Source organism: Sturnus vulgaris, chromosome 4 (genome assembly GCF_052056855.1).
Source record: "Sturnus vulgaris isolate bStuVul1 chromosome 4, bStuVul1.hap1, whole genome shotgun sequence".
In the NCBI taxonomy this organism is placed as follows: Eukaryota; Metazoa; Chordata; class Aves; order Passeriformes; family Sturnidae; genus Sturnus; species Sturnus vulgaris.
Genome location: NC_142246.1, coordinates 21,343,321 through 21,366,001, shown reverse-complemented (window position 1 = coordinate 21,366,001; position 22,681 = coordinate 21,343,321). Strand labels below are relative to the sequence as shown.

Genomic DNA, 22,681 nt, shown 5'->3' with positions numbered 1-22,681 from the left:
AGCATTTCTGAAGCTACCAAAATAGATCATCCATTCCACAATTATACTTTACTGTAGCAACTTTTTGTTCAATTTCTGGATCTAGATAGTACAAGATTTTAATCTTCAACAGATAGAGAATGATTATGCTGTCACAGAATATAGCATTCAGGTAAAACTACAAATTAATATTACAAAGAAACAGATGAAGCATAAATCTGTCGGTAGAATCCCACCACATTTTACAGAGGTTTCTGGGTTTGTGTTTTTTCAGAGTAAGTAGCTTGCATGTTCTTTTTCAATTATTTACATTAGCTGCTGCCATACGTGAGAACAAAATGATCTTCTATAAACGGCATAATATTTGCAACTCCAAGTCAGTCTCACCTCTCTGCATGGTAAGAGCATGGAACAGATCCTGTGAAAGACATGTTGAAACACATGAAAAACAGGGAAGTGATTTTGGACAGCAGATCTTATAACAATCTTTCAATAAATAAAGGGAACTTAAAGGAAAGAGGAAGATGTTTTCCATGGCCTGTAGTAAGAGGACAGGAGGTAATGGTTTTAAACTAAAAGAGAGTAGATTTATGTTGGATATAGGAACATATTTGCTATAATGAGTGTGGTGAGACACTGGAACAAGTTGTCCAGAGAATTCATGGATGCCACATTTTTGGAAGTGTTCAAGGTCAAGATGGACAGAGGTTTGAGCAACCTTGTCTTGTGAAAGATGTCTGTGTCCATGGCAGAGGGATTGGAACAAATCTCTTCCAACCCCCACCATTCTATGATTTTAATAACCTATTTGAATCTGTAGCTTTCCATTGCAAACATTTATATAATTTCAGTAGTTCATGGTAATATCCACATTCCTAATCAGTGAAGCAGGATTCTAAATTTCTATCCATCATTTCTAAAAGGATAGTATTCTTTAATTTACAGCAAACACATTTTCAGAAGGTGGAAACTCATTTTTATCAGAGCTCTTTCATGGTGATGTAATCTTAAACATGCATCAGATTTATGTTTTGCTCCTTTTCAAATCTGCCCTTCTCTTTGATGTTTTTATCCACACACTGGTTAAGGAGATTGGTGTTCTGTCACTATCTGTGTTGTGTTTAAAACACAACTCTTACAATTAATGTGCAGGAAATTATATTCCACTGTCAGGTGTTATCTTGATGGTTATGCCATATCTGGTGAAAATGGATTTGACAGCACAGATTACCCAGAAATCTTTCTATTTTAAAGAAAGGCTAGTTTAAGGAAGTGGAAATTCTATTCTAGGCTTTATCAATTGTTTTTTCCCAGCCAAGAGGAACAATTTTCTGTCTCTGAGGTCTATTCTCTAAGGTACAATGTTCCCTCTTCCGTGTGTGTTTTTCGTGCTTCATTTGGTCTGCATTTTTGACATGTGTGATAAACTGTGTTGCAGTTTTCAAAGTGATACTGTCCACTTTGGGTAAGGATTTAAAATCTCTGGATTGTTCTTTTTATTTTTATTCCATAAATTAAATATTACTCTGTAAGTCTCTATCATTGATTTAAACAAAACTTGGTTTGATGACATGTGTACTAAGTTAGAAATACTGCATGGGAATAGTTCTACTAACGCACTAACAGCCTTGTCTAGTTTTACTTTTCACTATCTTACTAATACTAATACAATAATAAATACAATTTACATTTATCTGAAAATATTTCTGCTAGTAATAGCCTGTATTTCTTCTCTAGCTAGACTTTTAGAAATAGTATTTTTAATATATATGTATGTGTGTGCCTATCTTCTTTTATATATATATATATATATATATATATATATATATATAATATATATATATCTTATAACTAATTTTCTGAACTTTATCCTGCTGATTTTTGTTTAACGTTTGAGAGTTCGTATCTGTTACAAGAGGCAATAGGTACAAACTAACCCATGGACGTTCTGTCTGACTATCAGGTAAAAAGTTTTAACTGTGATGGTGAGCAAGTACTGACAAAGTTGTCCAAGGAATATTTGGTCTCATCCTTAGAGTTACTCAAAAACTGTCTGGTCATAATCTATGATCCTGGGCAACTGAATCTGTGTGGCCCTGCATGAGTAGGGTGGGGTTGGACCTGATGACCTCCAGGGATGCCTTCCACCTCCAGTTGTTCTGTGAAGTTCTGTTAAATTCTCAGTGTTTCTCAGTAGAGCAAAATCACTTCTCTATAGATCTTAGCATTGTCTTTGTCAATTTTTTGCAAAGTCTTTTGAGGAGAACAATTACAGGGATGAAAATTTTTTACCACCCACTCAATTCCATAAGTCTAATGGCCAAACAAATATAAGGACCGGCTACATACCCTTCAAGAAGTTTTGACATTTTTTCTCCACAAGATCAAAACAAATTTGTATTCTTCCATTTTTATTGGAATTACTGAGCAGAGCACAATAAACACAGTGATCTTACAAATGGGAAAAAAATCTGCTCCGTTTTTCTAATAATTTTGATATTTACAAATACACTGAACGCAGGATTTTTTTCTTTCAATAACCTAAAGACATTCCCTTTTTAAGAGTTAGAAAAAGTTGTTTTAATTGACGTAATTTGAATACTTTTCATAGAAGTTGAAAATCAGTCCTTTCCTTTCCTTTCCTTTCCTTTCCTTTCCTTTCCTTTCCTTTCCTTTCCTTTCCTTTCCTTTCCTTTCCTTTCCTTTCCTTTCCTTTCCTTTCCTTTCCTTTCCTTTCCTTTCCTTTCCTTTCCTTTCCTTTCCTTTCCTTTCCTTTCCTTTCCTTTCCTTTCCTTTCCTTTCCTTTCCTTTCCTTTCCTTTCCTTTCCTTTCCTTTCCTTTCCTTTCCTTTCCTTTCCTTTCCTTTCCTTTCTCCTTTCCTTTTTCCTTCCCTTTTTCCTTCCCTTTTTCCTTCCCTTCCTTCCCTTCCCTTCCCTTCCCTTCCCTTCCCTTCCCTTCCCTTCCCTTCCCTTCCCTTCCCTTCCCTTCCCTTCCCTTCCCTTCCCTTCCCTTCCCTTCCCTTCCCTTCCCTTCCCTTCCCTTTCCCTTTGCCTTTCCCTTTCCCTTTCCTTTTTTTTCTTTTCTCTTTACTTCCAGCTACTGTAGGCATCCTGTTTTTTCCTCAACTTGATATAAGTTTATTTAGCTTACACTTTCACCACAGAAGACATTCCTACCATACTGATAAGAATTATTCCTTCATATAGAAAGCATTTTTTGTTTCCTTCCTCAAATATTTTGATTATTTTCTCCTCAAGAGACCACTCAGGAATAGAAAACTGTGCATAACACAGTGTAGCATAAACTTCTTTTTGTTTTTTTCCCCAAGTTACATCAACAATTTTTAAACAAATACAATCCTTGGCTGATTATGGATCTCCCTATTTTAGGCAGACAATAATGATGATGAAATGAGGAGCTCATTTGCCCAAGACTGTTTCTATTTCTATTGCAAAGAAATGGGTGCTCTGAAAGGATAGGTAAATCTCAGGAGTTTCCAAGTGCCCTCTAAAGACATTTACATCTCTTCAGCAGCCACAGAGAATACTTGGACAGCTGTACACCTAACTTAAGTTCCACAGCAGAGTGTCTAACACTAGCTTAGATGTATCCAGACATGCTCTCTCTTTGAACACTGACGGTAGTCAGATCTGTGTTTTAATTGTTTACCTTCCAAACCCCGGCCTTTTAATATTTTGTACTATTCAGTAGTGATATTGCTACAACAGCATTACTTCAGTTTGTGTGCAGCCATCACTGAAAATTAAGCTGTGTGCAATTTGCATTTAGGCTAGCAGGTCTTTAATAATTTTGCAATGACTTTTCATTAAAAATACCTCTTTGCTGTGATGGAATTGCCACTGACTTTGCTCAAATGCTACACTACATCTGCAAAATGTAAATTTTAGAAAGCCATTCACTGTTCTCCTCCAAGCCTGAAATATTATTGGCTTCTTTGTGACTCTGGGCTTTGGTTTTCAAAACTCCTTCTTTCTATAAAATTTAACCTATCATAATGATGGGATCAGAGCACTGTCCACCTTCAATCTTCTTCTGTTTAAACTATGTTTACAGAATCTGAAATTTTCTGGAAAGGGCAGTGGATGCTGTTTTCAAGCTGGGAAAGCTACACCTGGAGTGAGGATCTAACCTCAATTTTCTGTTGATTGGTGAGTGAGGCAGCCCAGGATCTTCTCCTTCTCTGTTCCCATTCTCACAGCTGCTTGTCTGCTTCCCTCAGTTTCTAACATTCCGACTAGGATCCAAAGGCCTATTGGTTGCCTATTCATTAATAACAACTGGCCTTCAATGTCATAAACCATAACTGCAATTGCTTCCTCATCTTAGCTAAAGAAAGCTCAAAGGTCACTAGTGAAAAACAAGATACACTCATGAGTGGTTCACAAGTGGCATGAAACTTACATTTTTAGTAAAGGAAATTAAAAATTAGGAAAAATATACAACTGATCTAGTGGGAACAGCTAAAAATTTTTCCCATTCTTCAGCTGATTTGAAATACCTTTATTAGATACTTAGCTAAGCAAAGAAAATTATATATTTTTTATTGCTATCCATGACTGAAAATCACAATCCTTGCTTTTGCAAAATTAAGACTATGAATATGAAATATATTTGAGTTTGTTAGGGACATGGTCATTCTTCTTCGTGCACCATTGGTTAAGGTACTCATCATCTCAATTTCCAGTATATAAAAATTAAAATAATTTTTTTAAATGTGTTCTAATTACAATCTAATTATCACTTTGAGTGAAATAAAAGAGACAGTATGGTTTCCAATTCTGAAACAAATGCATTTCAGGATAATGTAAGACATAAGGTAAAATACTGATTTAGCAGAATGCCATCAGTAGAGAAGGTAAAAAACCAGTTGTGTGATGATAGTCCAAAGCTTATCAGCTGAAGACCTAAATTTTTTCTACTTTTTCTTTGAGAAGAAGAAAACACTTTAAACTATGCAGCAGGAGAGTAAAGCTACATAAGAACTCTAAAGAAGTAAGTTCCTACATGAAAAAGCAAATGGTTCTTCATGAAACGTGAAACTCAAATCAATGACAATGTAGTAGAAAAATGAGAGAGTTCAAAATAAGTTGGGAGACAAATTGCTTTGAGGTATAGAAATCTCACAGGAAAACAAAAGGACCATTTGTTCCAGTAAATTGACATAGCAAGCTCTGCTCCAGAAAAATCATAACCACATTAAAAGTAGATCAAGGACACAGCTGAGTTCAGAAAAGACTAGAGGCTAGGGATTCTAAAACCTCTTTGGAAAATTATAAAAATTCCACTGAATGCGTTTTTCCTATTGGATATTATGTCCTCTGTGAAGATAAATGTCTTGCAAATATCTGCTAATTTTTCAAAAAGTTTTCATTGGTTGGTTGGTTGGTTGGTTGGTTAGTTAGTTGGTTGATTGGTTGGTTGGTTGGTTGGGGATTTTTTCATGTTTGGTTTGCTGTTTTTTAAAAATTCTGATAGGATTAGTTCAGGAATTCTAAGAATCACAAGCCAAGACTGCTGAGTCAGAACTTATTAGGCAGACTGTGACTTATCACCCTTCATTTTAGGTGACAAACATTTCAACACTGACCATAACAATGTTTTATAATAGTGATGCAGGGATACACTCTGTCTGCTTGTACTTCTGGATATATGTTTTCTGTTTTTTTATTTTCATAGCTAGTGTGAGGCAGTAAAGTAACCAGGGTAGATTAACAGATGTATTAAACTGGAATCATATTCAGACTCATAATCAAGGACTGAGACCTCCTACACTCTCATTTGAGCCAATTGTTTTGCCATGGCTTTCGGGAACAGAAGAATCAATGAAAGACGTTGCTTATGCTTCATGCAACAACGCTTAGTTTATGTAAATTATGGTGTATGGTTGGCAGAGCAGTGTCATTACAATTAAGGAGACTTAAGATGGTTGGTCAAATATGGATTAATGCTTAAAGGTCATGTGATTGGTTATGTGTCATGCAAAAAGTAGCTACTGCCATTTGAACTGATTTGGAATTATTGTAGCTTGAATAATATTAAATTGTGCATGGATATATAAGTTTATCATGCCCTCAGTAGATCAGTTAGCCATAATCAGAGCCATGACAAAAACCTGCCAAATGCTTTATTAAAATGACCCTCAAATTATTCCCCCCCCCCCCCCCCCCTTAAAGCATTATTTAAAATATCAGTACATTGGTATATTTTAAAAGTGCCTGGCTTGATTAAATAGAAACAGAGTGGAAAGAGTTTTCAGGATTATTTGAAACTTGGAAAAAAATGAATTTAATGAATGAATACAGTCTCCTTGGAATGTAATACAAGGACAGTCCCTCCATAATATTATTTTTTCTGCTTTGTAAAAGAGATGTTCTAAATCTGATGGATTATGCTCATTACCATTATAAACCTACACAACAATTATTATCTCTTGTTTCATTTATACTTTTAAAAAACTTGGGCTTTACTTTGTGTGTATTTGGCAAGCAGATGGCTTCTTTGGTTTTAAAAATGACAATAAGAGTATTGCTGCTACAAGTAGAAACTGAAAAAAAAAAAGAAACTGAGCTTTTGTACTTAATTGAAATGTCACTCTCAGATTTTACTTTTTATTTGTTTTTTTAAATGTTTTTAAAGAAGATATAAAACAAAGGAACATCTCCCAAAAGGTGCTGTAAACAGCAAATAAACAAATGTTTATTCTCTGTAAATATTTAACTTTATCATCTAAGTGTTTATGGCTTGGTCAGGAAAGGGAATAAGGCACTTCAACTCAAACTGCAGGAAGCTGAGCTGGAGCAGCTTATGGAGTGTACCCTCATCAAGTTTGCAGGTGACACTAAAGTGGAAAAATCACTTGATAGCAGCTGTTCAGAAGGGTGTAGGAGGCTGGGCAAATGGGCCAACAAGAGCCTCCTGAAATTTAGCAAGGATAAATACCAAATCTTGCACTTGTGAAGGAAGGGACTTTTACAATGCTGGAGGCTGGGGCTTTTGAGCAGCACTGCTGAGAAGAACTTGGGGAGATGCAGGTGGATGGAAGGCTGGGCACCAGCCTGCACTGTGCCCTGGCATCAAAGAACAGGAACGTCCAGGTCAGCACTAGGAGATCCAGGAAAGCAGCTATCCTCCTCTGCACTGTACCTGTCAGATCGCTTCTGGAGGTCTGTAACAAATTTTGGGTGCAAGAAAGATGTTGATCAGCTATTTTCCAGACATAGGTTAGCATAGCAATTTGATAAAAATATTTCTATCAGTTTCAGTAACATTAATTGTGCCAGTAGCTAAGAAAATAGTGAATTTTGGCATAAAGGTGAAACTACTACTGATTTTGATGCTGATCATGTGCAAATGCCAGCAGTATTCATCTTGTTAAACCAATAACTAAACTGAGAATGATTGGTATCTTTTTAAAATTTTATTTCTTAGCTACCTAGGTGCTTTAGTCAGCACTCTGAACTATGGCCACTATTTCTTTCTTTCTGTAATTTGGAAACCATCTTGGTCAACAAGTACCCGATTTCTATTTAATAAAAATTCGGTAAAGGCTATTTTTTCCTAAAGAAATTCCAATTGTCTTTCAACATTTCTGCTGTGATAGCCTTATCCTATACTGAATTTTAGTTCCCTGCTCTCCCAACATGAATTCAAACCTGTAACCATGAATAGGGAAGACAGAAAAATGTTCTCAATGTTAAACTGTGATTTAGTAAGGACTAGTGGTTTGGGGGATTATATTCAGTGTCATCTATTGAAGCTTTTCCCCTTATGCAATATAATTCCAGAAACATTGCCAAGGAAAAAGAGCTAATGTGATTAGTTAAAAAATTTGTCAAGGGAAAATGCTATTTTTAGCCACAAAAGTAGCAGTTTAGGTAGGATTGTTTCCAAATAAGAAGACACCAGGAAAAAGAAGACTACACATCCAGAAACCCAGAATGTTTCTGTTTAAGTGATTTTCTGTGTCCTTGGTCTTTCTTATTTCAAAACCGAACATTTTTTGTTTGAGTGGTAGGATTTACTGCGCAAAACTAGCTCAATACTAATGCAGCATTGACAAATTGCCCTTTTTATTTAGTGTAATTGCAATGTTTAAACACTGGCTTATCCAGTAGTTTGTAGCAGATTTGCAATGCTAATTTATCTGATGACTGAGATGTTTTACCATGTAAATAAATTGCGCAAATTTAGTAGGAAGCTGTCAGAAAAAAAAGTTTTAAACTGATAAATAACCCTTCAGAAAGCATTTGTGGTTTAAGAGTAAATAAGGATAGGAGAAAGTTCTTTAATATAGGAGGTCAAAGAACCACTCAGAATAATAGTATCAAAAGTGAAAGGAGTGTATTGCTGAAGAGAAACAGACTGAGGTTCCTGCTGTTTCAACATCAGCATCAGCAGAGATTAAGCCTTGAGGTAAGATAGATATATATGGAATGCCTGAAAGGTTTAAAACCTGTAGCAAGTATGCTGTTCTTACTGTTAAAATCACTTTAAGATGATTGTTTCATCTGGTCACAGACTGGCCAAATATCTCCAAAGGCAGTCAGTTTTACTGGATCACCATAATGAATGTATAGAGAAGTGTATCCTTAGGCCTGGCTTGTGAAATTGGTTTGGGGACTTAAGAAGGTCTAAGATTTGTAAATGAAGAGTAAACTGTGTAACTGTGGCAAAGCTGAAGCATGTTTTCATAGGATTACAAATTGTATCTGTGAATCCCTTAAAATCCACCTCACTGTATCAATTTGAGGATGAAATGAAGAAAGCCATTCTAGCTAATTGCTAATGACTAATCTATTGTAAGTCAAAATATTAAAACAAATCATAAAGAACTAAATTTGTTTCATATATTAGTGGTTTCTAATTGAATAATTATTTTCCAAAAGTTTTAAGAGGTCATATTAAATAATGTCTTAATTGATTTACTTAATTTAGCAGCCAGAATTTCTCACAGGAGTTACTTTTAAAGTACATGACGAAAAATATTAATGAAAACAAAGTGATTGTGCTGTATCCCTGAAGTAGCACTTTATATTGACAGTAATTGCTTAATAATTTTAATATAAGTTGCAATAGGTATATAAAGACACAGCAGTATTCCCATTTTTCGTAATTCTCAATAAATACAATCAGTTTACAACTTCTGTATTTCTGACTAATACCCCAAATGTGCCCGTTACTGTATATGTCTAGTTGACTCATCTCTAGTAAGATGAAGTAATATAATTTTAATTTAAAACCAGATATAGCAGGTTCAACCAACTCTACTAGCCTTAAGTATGCCAGGATGTCCATGTTAAAAACCTCCTTTATAGAAATTCATAACCACTCTGTAAAACTGCTTCAGCTTGAAACCTGGAACTTGTTAGGGAGAAATGTTTTTCACAGAGTTTCAGTCAACGTGGTTTATCTATTTCATGCAAAAAACCTGTAACTCACGAGTTTGTACTTACCCTTGCTGTAAAAAGTGCAGAATCCTAAATGCAATCTGGCATAACTAATTTTTGTCCCTATGTCTTCACAGTTGCTTAATGACTGAGCATACCCAGTTCTATATATAGGACAAAGTTTAAAACAGAGGAATTTGGTATATTGTCTTTAAAAAACCCTGTAGGGGTGAGACTTGTAAATAAGATAAAGTCATTGCCAAATGAAAAGCAGCATTTCGGAACTGAATTAGGAAAAACTGTTTTGTTTAGCAATTTCACTGTTGGACAGTTTGAGAATATCAGGTAAAAATATTTTAGATCAAAAACCTTTGCAGAAGCTCTGTGTTTCTGGTACCTCCACAACCTCTTTATTCTTCTACATGTGCAATAATAAACCTTTGGTTCACAAGGCCAGCTCTAAAGTGTGTGAGATAAAAGGCATAAACAAAATCACAGGTTTTTGCATGGATACTGTGGCATACAACATTTTGATGACCCTATAGTGCTCCTGCCTTCAATATGAAGGGTCCAAACAGTGAAAAAGTGATCTTTGTTTGGCATAATAATTCAATATCATTGAAAATATGTACAGACTCCCTCTGTGGACAGTTTGAGAAAATCAGGTGATAAATTCTTAATTTAATCAACACATGGATCTCACTGTTTTCCTGTAGAGGAAAAATATGACTTAAAACCATACCCTGGTACTTGTGGTTTTCTGAGGTACAAGTTTTGATTCTATGTCACCATTGTAATAAGAGGTATTTGAAATCACCTTGGGAATTTCAACTCTTGTTCAGGTAGGTAAAAAATGTGCCACTAGAATCACTGAACTCAAGAAAGCAAATAATTGTGATGTTATAATTCAAAGATAAGGCTGGATGCAATTTTTTTCTTATTACAATCCCAGTTATTGTGTGTAGGTGCTGTCTTATACTCTTCTTCTTTTTCGAAGTTCTCTTTATCTCTGAGTCTGTATTTGTTGTACATCTTCACTGCTGGAAAACCGTGCTGATTATTCCTTTAAAGAATTTCAGATGTTTTTTTCTGCCTTGGTGAACCTGCCCTGTTTCTGTGCTTCTTTAAGTATAACACAGCTCTCCTTCACAGCTGTCTGGTAGCATTCCTAATCTGTCCTCCAACCAGTATAAAAGCTAACCTCTGAAATTATCATAGGTACCATTAGTATTTTTTCCATTTTCTCATTTATTTTTCAATCTTATGAATCATTGCTTTTCTTAATAATCAAATCCAAGCTCTTTCATTCTTTTCTTTTTCCTATGTTGTCCTTTATATTTCCAGATCTTCCCACCACTGACTTGCCTTGTATAGCTGTCATTCTCCTGTGTCAGCCATGGAACTCCTTTTATAACATTTGGAACAGAATTCCAGCTATATGATGAAATCTAATCTTCATTTTTTCAGTTGCATCGCAGTACTACTGTATTTTTCATAATCTCTTTTCTCACCTAGCTGTTAGACTTTTGGCATTTGCTTAATTGTAGCTCTCCCACCATTGCTCATTGTATCTGAGTTCAAATATGTAGGGTTTCTCTTACCACGATTCCTTAGCTGATAGTATAGAGTAAAACCCAGATATCTTAGGATAAACATGTATTTTACTTTTGCAATAATCACATAAAGTTTTGCCACCCCATCACTTCCCATATAGTGCTACATCCAAAATATCCACCCTCTTCTCCTATGTATATGCTGTTAAGGGCCTTGTTGGACCTCTAACTATTGAGTATCAGGAAGGCATCTCCTGGCTTTAATGAGCATTTTAAACAGCAATTAAAGGAATTTGAGTTGCCATCTAATCCAGTCCTTTATCCTGAATTAAAATTGCAGACTGACATAGTATTGTAGTTTTGCTGTTCTGACCAATGTAATAATTTGTTTCTCTGTTACACATCATGGTTACATTTTGCTTGCAACTTGTTCATAATGTCACCAAGACTGAGTTTTAGTTTTGCACGTGCCTTCTCTATGGTGTGTCTAGTTCACATAGTGGTTTTAAGTTCATAGAATCATGGAGTCATTTAGGCTGGAAAAGACCTTTAAGATCATCAAGTCTCTCTGTTCACCTGGCACTGCCAAGTCCACCACTAAAACATTTCCCTAAGCACCACATCTGCACATCTTCTAACCTTTTTAAGCTGCCCACTTTCCCTGGGCAGCCTGGTCCAATACTTGTCCTTTCAGTGAAGAATTTTTTCCTAATATCCAATCTCAGCATCTCCTGGTCCAACTTGAGGTTGTTCCCTCACCCTGTGTTTCTTGTTACTCAGGAGAAGAGATTGACCCATCTACAACCTGCTTTCAGGTGGATGTAGAGAGGGATGAGGTTCTCACCCCAGTCTCCTTTATTCCAGATTAAACAACCTTAGCTTCCTCAGCCACTCCTCATAAAACCTGTGCTCCAGACCCTTCACTTTGCTACAAGAAGACTATTTGTCATTTAACAGACATTAAAAATTTTCTGAGAAGTAGTGCTCTCACATGGCTCTTTTTTTCCACGTGTATTTTGCCTTGGAGTTTTTATTCAGACTAGCTCAATAATTTGCACAACAAACATCTCACAGACAAAATTACACATCAGCTCTCCATCCATCACAGACTCACTCAATATTTCAGCTCAATTTTCATCTACTTGCACTTAAGAAAAGGAAAAACTTATTAGTTAGGATAGGATTAGTTAGGATTAGTTAGGACATTTTCCCTAAATGTTTGAATAGGAATTTTATTTTCATGGCTTTTTAAAAATTAGTTTTTATCAAAAGACAGAAAACATATACAAAGACATAATTCTCAACACTCATATCTGTAAAAATATCTTTCTTTTACAATGCCTCAATAGATAAGTGGCAACTATTCATTTCTAATTTATTTTCCTGTAGCAATGCCCTGTGTAGATTTTCTCTCTCTTTTTATTTCCTTCGAAGTTGTTTGATTTTGCAACCCTAATAAGACAATAATATTTCAGATAATTTCTGTTGGTAGAAATGTTTTAGGTATGGGTGGTTTTTTCCATTGGGTTTCTAGAGTTGTAGTTATGGGGATCTTTGAAAGCATGAAGCAATTTTTTAGGTTTCAAACCTGTTTCTCTAGTTCTCATGTTCTTTAACTTTCATCATTTAATCTTTAAATGTCAAAAGAAGTGATGTGAAATAAAACAGCAAGTGCATAGGGATAAAAAAGTGAAATATACAGACAGATAGAGAAGTTTACCCTGAGAAATGTTGTAAGAAACTATTGTATTGAATTTAACTCCTAATAGAGTGGTGCTATAGAATACAATCAAAAGGATATACAATTTCTATTATCTGTATTTTTATCAGAATAATCATGAAAGTGAGAACAACCTCAAAATAATTTTTTCTTGGCATAATTACTATAAACTTGATTTTAAAGTATTTTGATAAGATGTGTAAATACTATGTTAATTTTGAATTTGATGCTATAAACAGCACTAGCAATTCAATTAGTAATGGTGAGATTTGCAAATTAAACATTGGACAATATGAACTGATAATAATTTCCTTACTTTTTCACTTGGTAATGAATGGTATTTCATTTTATATATATACATTTCATAATATAAATGGTACTATGCAAATTATTGTTGCAGGTAGGTATTGAAATTTATGTTTTAAGTTAAATTATATTAATGAGTTTCTTAAGGAATATAGTTTACATAAAAGAAACAACCCTGAAGCAAGGATGATTTCAGAATTATTTCTTTCTTCCTTAAGAACCCTGCAATTCATGTCATAAGTCAGTAATTTAAGTAATTGTCACCTGTTCGAGGAATTTATTGGGCTAAGGCAAAGATGCTGATGCTAATGGAGGATTTTCTTTAATGCACTTTTAGGTGAACTTTGAATTTCCGACACATGTATTTCTACTTTAAAAGTATTTGTAAGTATTCCATTTCGTGTGTTTCCAAGTACTCTTCTGTATTAGAGAAGTTCTATCTTAATGGTTCAAACTAGATGTTGCATTATGTTTTATATTCTGAAGTTAAAAATGTTGCTCATCTATTTTTTTAGTCTTTGTGTTCAAACTTGCCAATATTTTAAATTATTGGAGTGAGGAGAGAGGGCTTTAAAATGTTTCATTCATCTTTCTCACATGTTATATTTCCCTCAGAAGTCATTTGTCTTCATATGAAAACACAGATGGATAAATACCAGTATTTGGTATTATCTACTAAAAAGGAATTGAGAAAAAAAAAGAAACCTTATATTGATTTCTTTCCTTTATCTCACCAATTATTAACCTTTATACAATAAGAAAATTTATCTGAACTTCAAACAGACATTCCTAAATAGAATTCTCTACAGCTTTCCTCATAATTGATGACATTGATTGACTGATTGAGAAAAGAAACCCAGTATAAATTTATGTTACATGATTTAAGAAGAAAAGTACATCACAAGGGAAACTAAGAACTATGCTTCATTTAATAAGAAAGTCTTTGAAAGGAAGATGGCATGCGAGGCACACCTCAAGGTTTTTTGATCATACAGTCAGGAAAATAAAATGTTTTAGTACCAGAAGTTTAGTTTGGTAGTATCACAGATCATAGGATTCAAGGTTTTGGGTGGTTTTTTAGCATTCAGAATAAGCACAGATCAAACCCACTACAAAATGCCTAGAAGTAATAAAAAGAGAATATTCATGTATCAATTTAATTTCAGTTTTCATCAATATGAATGACTCAAAGGGCAATGCTGATGCATGAAGGAAGGGATATGAGGTGGTTTGAATACTAAAATTGAGTCTTAAAACAATTTTTTGTATAATTCAGATAAAGTATTTTATCTTTAATCAGAGAAGTCAGATACTGCCACAATGATACTGTAGAAAGATTCTTAATTGTTTTAATATGAAAAAAACCTATTATGTTATTATTTTTGCTAGCAAGATGTTGTGTTGCTTGTCTCCATGTTCTTTCAGTCTTAAATGTTGAAGACTTAAAAGTTCATACAGATTTCTATGGCTGTATAGCAAGGCGAGGGTTTGGGATGGGTTTTTAAAACATCATCACCACTGATTTAGAAGGAAATTTTCAGGTGTCCAAGTGGACTGTTGTCTTCATCTTATGGAGATCTAAGAATAGTTACATCCTCTGTATAGTATTCTGAAATATCTTATTGTTTTTGGACTAGAATGATTTTTGGAAATTCTTTGAAAGAGCTATTAATGGATTCTTTTTTTGGGACACTGACATTGTACTAGAATTTTTCATGACACTCAATTTCTTTGGATAATAGCGTTGGAGACAAGAATAAGACAGATTCTGTGTTGAATTGTTGAAAGACATTGTACAGGACAACAGATGGTGTGACAGCTCTCTGTCAGATTTTTCTTTGCCAGCTGGATATTATAAGCATTCCAACTCCACTTACTTAATTTCAACCATTTTCTCGAAATGTTTGAAATTGTTATCTTCCTTGGTATGATAAGCTTTGATAAGCTTTAACATGAACCTTGATTTAATTTATAATGTAGGAAAGTAGGTATACATTGAGAGGGCTTTCTCTTTCCTAAGTATGCACCACGATGTCTTTCCTGATCCTCTGGAACTTTCACTGTTCAATCATTTCAACTGATACTATTTTCCTAGTTCAGAGAATCTATCAGTTGGAAGATCTAGCAGTTTGCCCATTGCAAATGGAAATAAATGAAGACAATTTCTCTCTTGTTCTCTGCTTTTTGAGATGGCATAGTTTTATGACTTCATAGGTCCTATTTGTATATTGCAGCCAATAGAGAGTCAGATAGTGATATTCAATCTATTTTTAAATAAGAAGCAATTTGTCTTTAGTAATTTTTTTTATTGTCTTGATTTTATTTTTTCAGTACCTTTTTCTTATTATTCCTGATAGTCTCTCTTTGAAGGTTTTTCTGTCTGTAGCTGCCAAGAAGAATCACAGAATAATTTAGTTTTTAGAAGATCTCTGACATCAAGTCCAACTTTTGACTGATCAAGACCTTGGCAACTAGATCTCGGTACTAAGTGCCACATCCAGTTGTTTCTTAAGCACCTCTATGGATGGCAACTCCATCACCTCCCTGGGCAGTCCATTCCAGTTTTTAACAGAACTTTCCATGAGGAAATTCCTCCTGATGTTTAACCCGAACCTCCCTGGGTGCAGGCTGAGGCTGTCTTCTCGCCCTCTCACTTGTTGCCTGGGAGAAGAGGACGACTCCTACCTGGCTGCAGCCTCCTTTCATGTAGTTGTAGGGAGTGACCAGCTCTTCCCTGAGCCTCTTTCTCCCGAGGCTAAACAATCCCAAATCCCCTCAGCTGCTCCTCATATGCTAAAAATTTACCCTTGTCTCTTATCTCCTTTTCTTGTTAGATATTTTTGTTTGGAAATTTGTATGATCCTTCAAGACAGAACTGGTTATATCCGTTTATTTAAGTTACATGACTATGAAAGTTATAAAAACCCAAGAAGGCTTTCAAAGTATCACATAACTTTCAGACATGTGATCTCAATGAAATTTTTAAAAGTATAAAATTATGGAAGTAAATATTGACTGAGCTGGTCTCTAATGACTTTGAAATACAGTGGCAGTAGTTACAGACGGTATGCCTTTTTCTTTTGTTGAAAACTGTCTACGTTGTATAAAAGTGTTGTGTTAAAAAAAGAAGTACCAGAATCACCTTCCACATTGAACAGTGCTGCCTGCCTATTTACACTGTGAGAAATAGACAATTGACACTAAGTACATCCATTCCATGACTATTTCTTTTTACTTTCAGAGGCATACACATTTGACCTGTACCCTTTTCCTCTGATCATACAGAAAGGACATTTCTGTGAACCACTCTGGCAAATGAAGCTGACCTTAATCTTATCCTGGGTTTCTTTACCTTTAATATCTTATCCTTGTGACAATCTTCTTCTGTTTCAGGTACCTTTTCAATTACGAAAGCAGAATATTCAGCCAAATAACTTACATGCACAAAATGAACTGTTGTCATTGGTACTGAGCAATGCTAGGTGGAAAAATATTGTAATTTTTTTAATGTCTTGTACATCAAAATATCATGCAAACGTTTAATTGCTATAATTTTAATTCAATTCTTTCTAAATAAAAAATATTGAGTTTATGTGTTGGTCTAAATCCATCTGTTCTGATAGCAATTCCAGGTTTAATGAATCAGCAAGTTTTGATGTAAAAAATATGTGATAACATCCACTCATTTCTGCCTCTGGTTTACCTCATTATGTCTGTTGTCACATCTGTTTTTACTTTCTCCTAACCAGCATGTTCAGGACCTCTAATGTTTTTTTACTGTGTCAGAAATTTGGAAGGCGACTTTTTACTATCTTTGTGCCGTACCTGCAATAATGGGCTTTACAATATTATAATTATTTAAGTATTCCAGCAATAAAAAAGGGTAGGTATGCCAAATACCAAGGTATGTGGCATAAAATAACCTAAATGAGATTTCAGAACCTAAAACAATTCAACAAAACAAGAATAGTCATCATATTTGTTAGGTATAATCTTGAAAAAAGGCAATAAAATTTATCTTTCTTAACAGGACAGGATGACTGCCAGCCTGAAAAATGAGCTTAACTGTAAGATAGCTATCATCCATTTTAACTTGTTTTTCTCATAAGGATAGATCAGCTGAAATCATCTGCTCACCACTGCAGTCACCTTCTGCAGACACTTTTGTACATAGTGCTAGTTGTATAAAAAGAGGTAGAATTTCTGTCTACACATAGAATTTTTACGAAGCTATTCTGTAAAAGTTGGATCAGACCTAAAGAACCTATCTAGGTTTTGTAGATATTTGGAGAGGATATGTTCATTTAGGATTAGGACAATTTATGAACAGATCCTGCTATTAAATCCTCCCCTCTAAGTTTATACAGCAAAGAAAAAACAGAAAGATACTGAAGATGAGCTACTACATGTTTTATAAATTTATTCATAAATATTTCAGAATATGGCAAAAGTATATTATTCCAGTTTATATATACCTTACAAATCAGCCATTTCCAGCTGTGATAAGTGATTTGTGAAAATAATGACTTGCAAAATAAAGAAAATTAACATACCTAAATCATTGGGCTAAGAAAGAGATGAGATGCTAGTTTTGTTAGTAATGTTCTTGCAGCAAATTGATTGCTAGTGATTCAGACAACTGTGTGAATTTTTGAAAAGAGAAAAGGAATCACCAATGTTACTGTTCCAGGGATGCTATGAACAGCACATTATTTGGCCATAAGACAGATTCCTGTTGCTGCATCTCTGAAAATTCTTATGAGCATGGCAAAATTCTTAAAAGTCTGTTTTGTAAGAATCCGTTTTTCTGAACTTTGGCCATTGTTCTCTGCTTCTACTGCAGTTCAATTTTAAACAGTTACTATGTCAGTCGCAGTGACATCAAGGCCATTATTTTCCTTATGTTTGGATTATTCTGGGCTAATAATTGTAATAAACAACATATGAAACACATTTTCCTCAATCATAAGGAAAATTACTGGTAATCAAAAGGACAAAAAAAAAAACCTATCCTTTTATGTGGTTAGAAAAGCAACAGCTCACAATTAAATGGTTTTACCATGCAAACATTTCTTTTAGATTGAATATTATATGTGTTGTGTCGTTATACATAATGGGTAGTGACAATCTCACAACACATACTTTATGCTCTTCCTCAACTTTAGACTCCTGCCACATGTCTTATGTTAGATAATTACCTTCAAAATGCACTTTTCATTCATAGTGTATGTGTTCTTTTCTCTGCACAGATGCCTTAATTTACTTTGTTGTTTCCTTAGACATTTTTTCCCTCAATTGTCCTTTAGTTTATTCTTCTTTGCCTCATTGCTGAGGTTAATGCTCTCAACTATTTTGTGTCTCACCATGTAAAAAAGAAATGACAATACACAGGTGTCTTAGTACAGTACTTGTGTATTTGTTCGCATGAGCATAAATTTATTCTACCTTAAGAAGCCTCTGTTTGACATTCAATGGCACAGACAAAATAATCCAAAAGCAAAAAGAAAATCTTAATATTAGCATTAGCCACACAACTTTGAACTGGTTTTGGGAGCCTCAGATCTCCTTCGCCACCACCCTCCCTTTTTTTATAGAAATTTAGAGACCAAATATTAACATGATTAATTGAAGAATCAGGGATGAATTCACAACTCAGAGTAAAATTCAATATTTTTTATAAACTAGAGATTAATTCAAACTACTCATTTAGAAAGTGTACATTGCTTAGAAATTCTAGGTGGCATTTACATAATTAGTAATAATTGTATCTATTCCATCTCTTCTTGTGACTAATGGACTTTTATCACTGCAGATGTGTTCTATTGATGCATGCTGTTAGCCAAATGAAGGCTAAACAGGAGATAATGAAAGAATGCACATTTTACAGCTAGAAGAGACGCTACTGAAGTTATGGACCAAAGTTCTTTCTACAAATCTATGTATAGAAAATTATATCTCAAAGCTGAGGAGTAATGTGTTATGTCTAAGATCTACAGGAAACAAGTTATGTTTAATTTACACATTTATTACTTTCCTGATTTTGTACACATGTATTTTAAACTACTGGCTAGAATTTCTACTGCATTAGACTTTTAGTGTTTGAGTCAAAATCTGGTTATTGCCAAGCAAATAATGGCTAATTTGGAAGTCAATTAATATAGAGAGAACACTGAAAATTTATTTAACACTTAAATTATTGTTATGAAAATATCTTTTGTATTTTTGTTTATGTTTCATAACACATAACATCAGGCACAGACATGATTTCAAAACTCTGCAAAGTTAAAAGTAAATTATAATATGAGAATATCTGGAAGGTTGACATGGTTTTACTGATGAGATAATGGTAGGGCATTATTTAATCAAGTGACTCTAAATTATGATGTAAAATAGCTCCTTCCCCCAGTGAATACCTCTGCTTGGAGCTGAAACTCAACAAACTGTAGCCCATACACACAGTTAGTGGATTTCTAGTGTATTTCTAGTGAGATTTTCTAGACCTTGCTTGAGAACTTCCATAATGAAAACTACCCATTTCTCTGGAAGATTTGCTTATGATAAAATTATGTAAACCACTGAGAAATGGGCTATGTGGCATTATGAATTCCAAAACTGAAAGTGACTTAAATGTCCAATTTTACTGATTTGAATAAGATATCTATATCTCTAAAAATTTGAAAGCACCTAGCATATTTTCCAGCTTCATTTTGTAAAATTGTGGACTAGAAAAGATTTATAGTAAAATAGAAGTAACTGTGTTTTCTGGGGTGTTTTTGTGTGTAAGAAATTGTGTATAAATTAGATACAGTATTTTTTTTTTAATTTGCATGAGCATAACCACATGAGCATTTTTAAAGAGACTAAATTAAAATGCTTCATTCTTTAAATTGTTATGTTACAATTTTACTATAATAAAGTGAAATATTCTAATCCATGTTTTAGTTCAATAATAATGGTAGCAATTCAATGATAACATCTAAAGAAGCAATGAGTGTTAGTCGAAGTAAATTATAGAGGAATTCTTAAATAATTTTAAAAATTATTTTAAGTGATTCTTAAAACACTGCAGTGCCTTTCAGAAACTAAATTGTTCAAAGTAATAACTCAAGCATTTACAACCCATTGCACTCTGACTTTTTCTTATTCTATGAAGAAAAAAAACTCCACAAGTTTCACTAAATTTCAGTTTGATTCCTCTCTTCTACTAAATTTTCAACATTTTTCTAATATAATACTGCCTCATGTATAATAGACTATCCACCATCAGGAAAGAGAGAGTAAGATATCAATAAACCAAGGTACTGAAGATGTTCAATCATTCATATAGAATCATACAATATGACTTGCTTTGGTGGATTTGGACTATCTAGAGGAATATATGTTTATCCACAGTTGTGAAACACGTGCCATGACAAGCAGGTACAAATGGGTAAAGTCCCTGTGTTATGAGGAGCAATGGTCAAAATACAAATATGGGGAGGCCTGGCAGATTGCTGACATTGCACTGCTGCAAACCTGCAAAGGCAAGTGCTATTTGTTTATAATGGGGGAAACAACCCCTGGATGATTGCACTTCTACCCTGTGCCTCACATATATGTCTATGTCTATGTCTATGTCTATGTCTATGGCTATGGCTATGGCTATGGCTATGGCTATGGCTATGTGGCTATGGCTATGGTTGTGTGGCTATGGCTATGGTTATGGAAATGGCTATGCCTTTGTCTGCTCATGTCTGTGTCTGTCTATGGCTATGGCTATGTAAGTGGTTGGAAGGTATATGATCTGGGCATGACAAAAAGAGTAAAATATAAGGGGTGACTAACGTCCTGGTTGCAGGAAGGGACAGAGCTTAGTTTTCAGAGTTTAATTAATAGTTGGTTCTAAACCACCACAAATATTTACCAAGTTAAATTAAATCTAACAATAGTAATTTTAGTACACTGTTATTTTATACAAATTGTCAAAATCATATTGGCTGCTGTATGTAATTCTGCTTTTTTCACTTTTAATCACAGGTACAAATGAGAAATAAGGGAAAATAAAGTTGTTTTCTTTATTTTTAATTTTTTTTTAAAAGCTTTTACTAAGTGTTGGTGGTTCTGTTTTTCTTCAAAGTAATTTTCCATTTCATACTTTGAACATTTTCTATAAAAATCTGGTTCTCCTCTTCACAGCAAGTTTCATTGAGTCTCAAAACTTTAAGCATCTGGTTCAGCACAAGGTAAAAGCTGCATCAGAGTCTAGTGTAGCTGCTGTATGCGAGAGATAAAGAGATTATCTGAAAAATGTAAGACCCAGCTTAGCTGACTGTTGGGTGTCATCCCATAAGTGTTTTGCTTCCCATTCTCCATCCCAAATAAGAATGTATAAAGCTAATGGAAACATAAAAGTAGCTGAAAGATAAAGGAGAAGTATGTTGAAAGTTTTAAGTGAATCTAATGCAGATAATGAAGCATGCTTTTGTCAAACAAAATGCTGAAGCAAATACATGTATCTCTAGTGAGTATCTCTAAGTCTGTGAGGATGAAGGCTTTGTTCTCATACTAAAGAAAGCTTATTCTTTCAAACTTAATATAGTCTTCCTATTGAAATTCCTGACTTTTCCAAACAGATTAATAAAATACTTCCCTAGTAAATAAGAATATAGATTGATAAAGAGCTTGTATAAAAATGCATTTTTTTCAGTGAAGATATTGAATATGGGCTGTAAAGAAAAATTGAATCTTATTTACCCCAAATAAAAATGAAATTGACAGTCTCAGTCAATATTTATAGGTACTAACATGTCATTTAACTCTTCCATGGTGTGAGGAGTTATGCTGGCTTCTTTTACACATGCAATATGGCAAATATACTTGTTCATTTTCTGGAAATTCACCTATTGGTGCATTATCTTTTCAGTAAATGGTCAATTCACCTTTTTCTTCAGATATTTTAGACTCTAAGGGTGCTAGAAGTCTCAGCCAAAAGGACTTAATTATTTGTTAACTGGTTAATGCAGCATTTAACTTTTCAACATCTCAACCCTAAATCTGAATTCAGATTCTTATGGCAGAAATTGTATTCCTTGTAATGTGTGAGTAGAGCGAGTATTTAGCTCTTCTAGTGAGCAGAGTGGAACACTATGAAGAACTAAACACCAGGAATCCTAAAAAACCCTAGAAAACCAGTCTGCTTGAAATTTCAAGCCCCTTTACATTTAGTTACATAATTCTCATCTAGATGTAATTATCTGGCCATCCTGAGATAAATGTCCTGAAATTAGCTTCTCAGAGTAGATGGGTCTATCTCTTATTTTAGACAGAGACAGTTCTCTCAGCCTTTGTAATGTGTTCAGTGACAGTGTTAGTAGTGAGAGCCTGCAACCTCTGATTCCTACATTAATTATTTTAATATGTGGAAACATGAGCAAAATTTTTTCATCTTCAGCTTAGTAGGTATAAATGCAGAGCAAATCTCTCATACTTCAGATATGATGATTAAGGATTTGAAGCATATAGAAAGAAATCGGCTGAGAGAGCTGGACTTGTTTGTATTGGAAAAGAGAGGCTTGAGGGGAACCTTTTCAATGTATTTAAATACCTGATAGGTGATGGTAAAGAAATTCCAGTAAATTGCATAAAATTCCAATAAAAAACTAAGAAAAAAAATTACTGCTAGGGCAGTAAAGAACTGAAACAGACAGTTCAGAAAGGTTATGGAGTCTCTATCTTTG

At 34.2% G+C, this 22,681-nt stretch overlaps 1 long non-coding RNA gene across 5 annotated transcripts in view; it reads left to right on the top strand.

Moving 5' to 3' along the window:
- Positions 1-22,681, top strand: part of LOC148223900 (uncharacterized) — a 73,340-nt gene that overhangs the window by 19,789 nt on the left and 30,870 nt on the right. For 2 of the 5 annotated variants that reach the window (XR_015803062.1, XR_015803059.1), the window contains 2 exons: positions 4,054-4,148; positions 13,303-13,349. The exons of 2 other annotated variants lie outside the window; for them this stretch is intronic. This is a non-coding gene — a long non-coding RNA (uncharacterized LOC148223900). The remainder of the gene's footprint in view (positions 1-4,053; positions 4,149-13,302; positions 13,350-22,681) is intronic. One more of the 5 variants, XR_015803060.1, reaches the window with a different exon arrangement.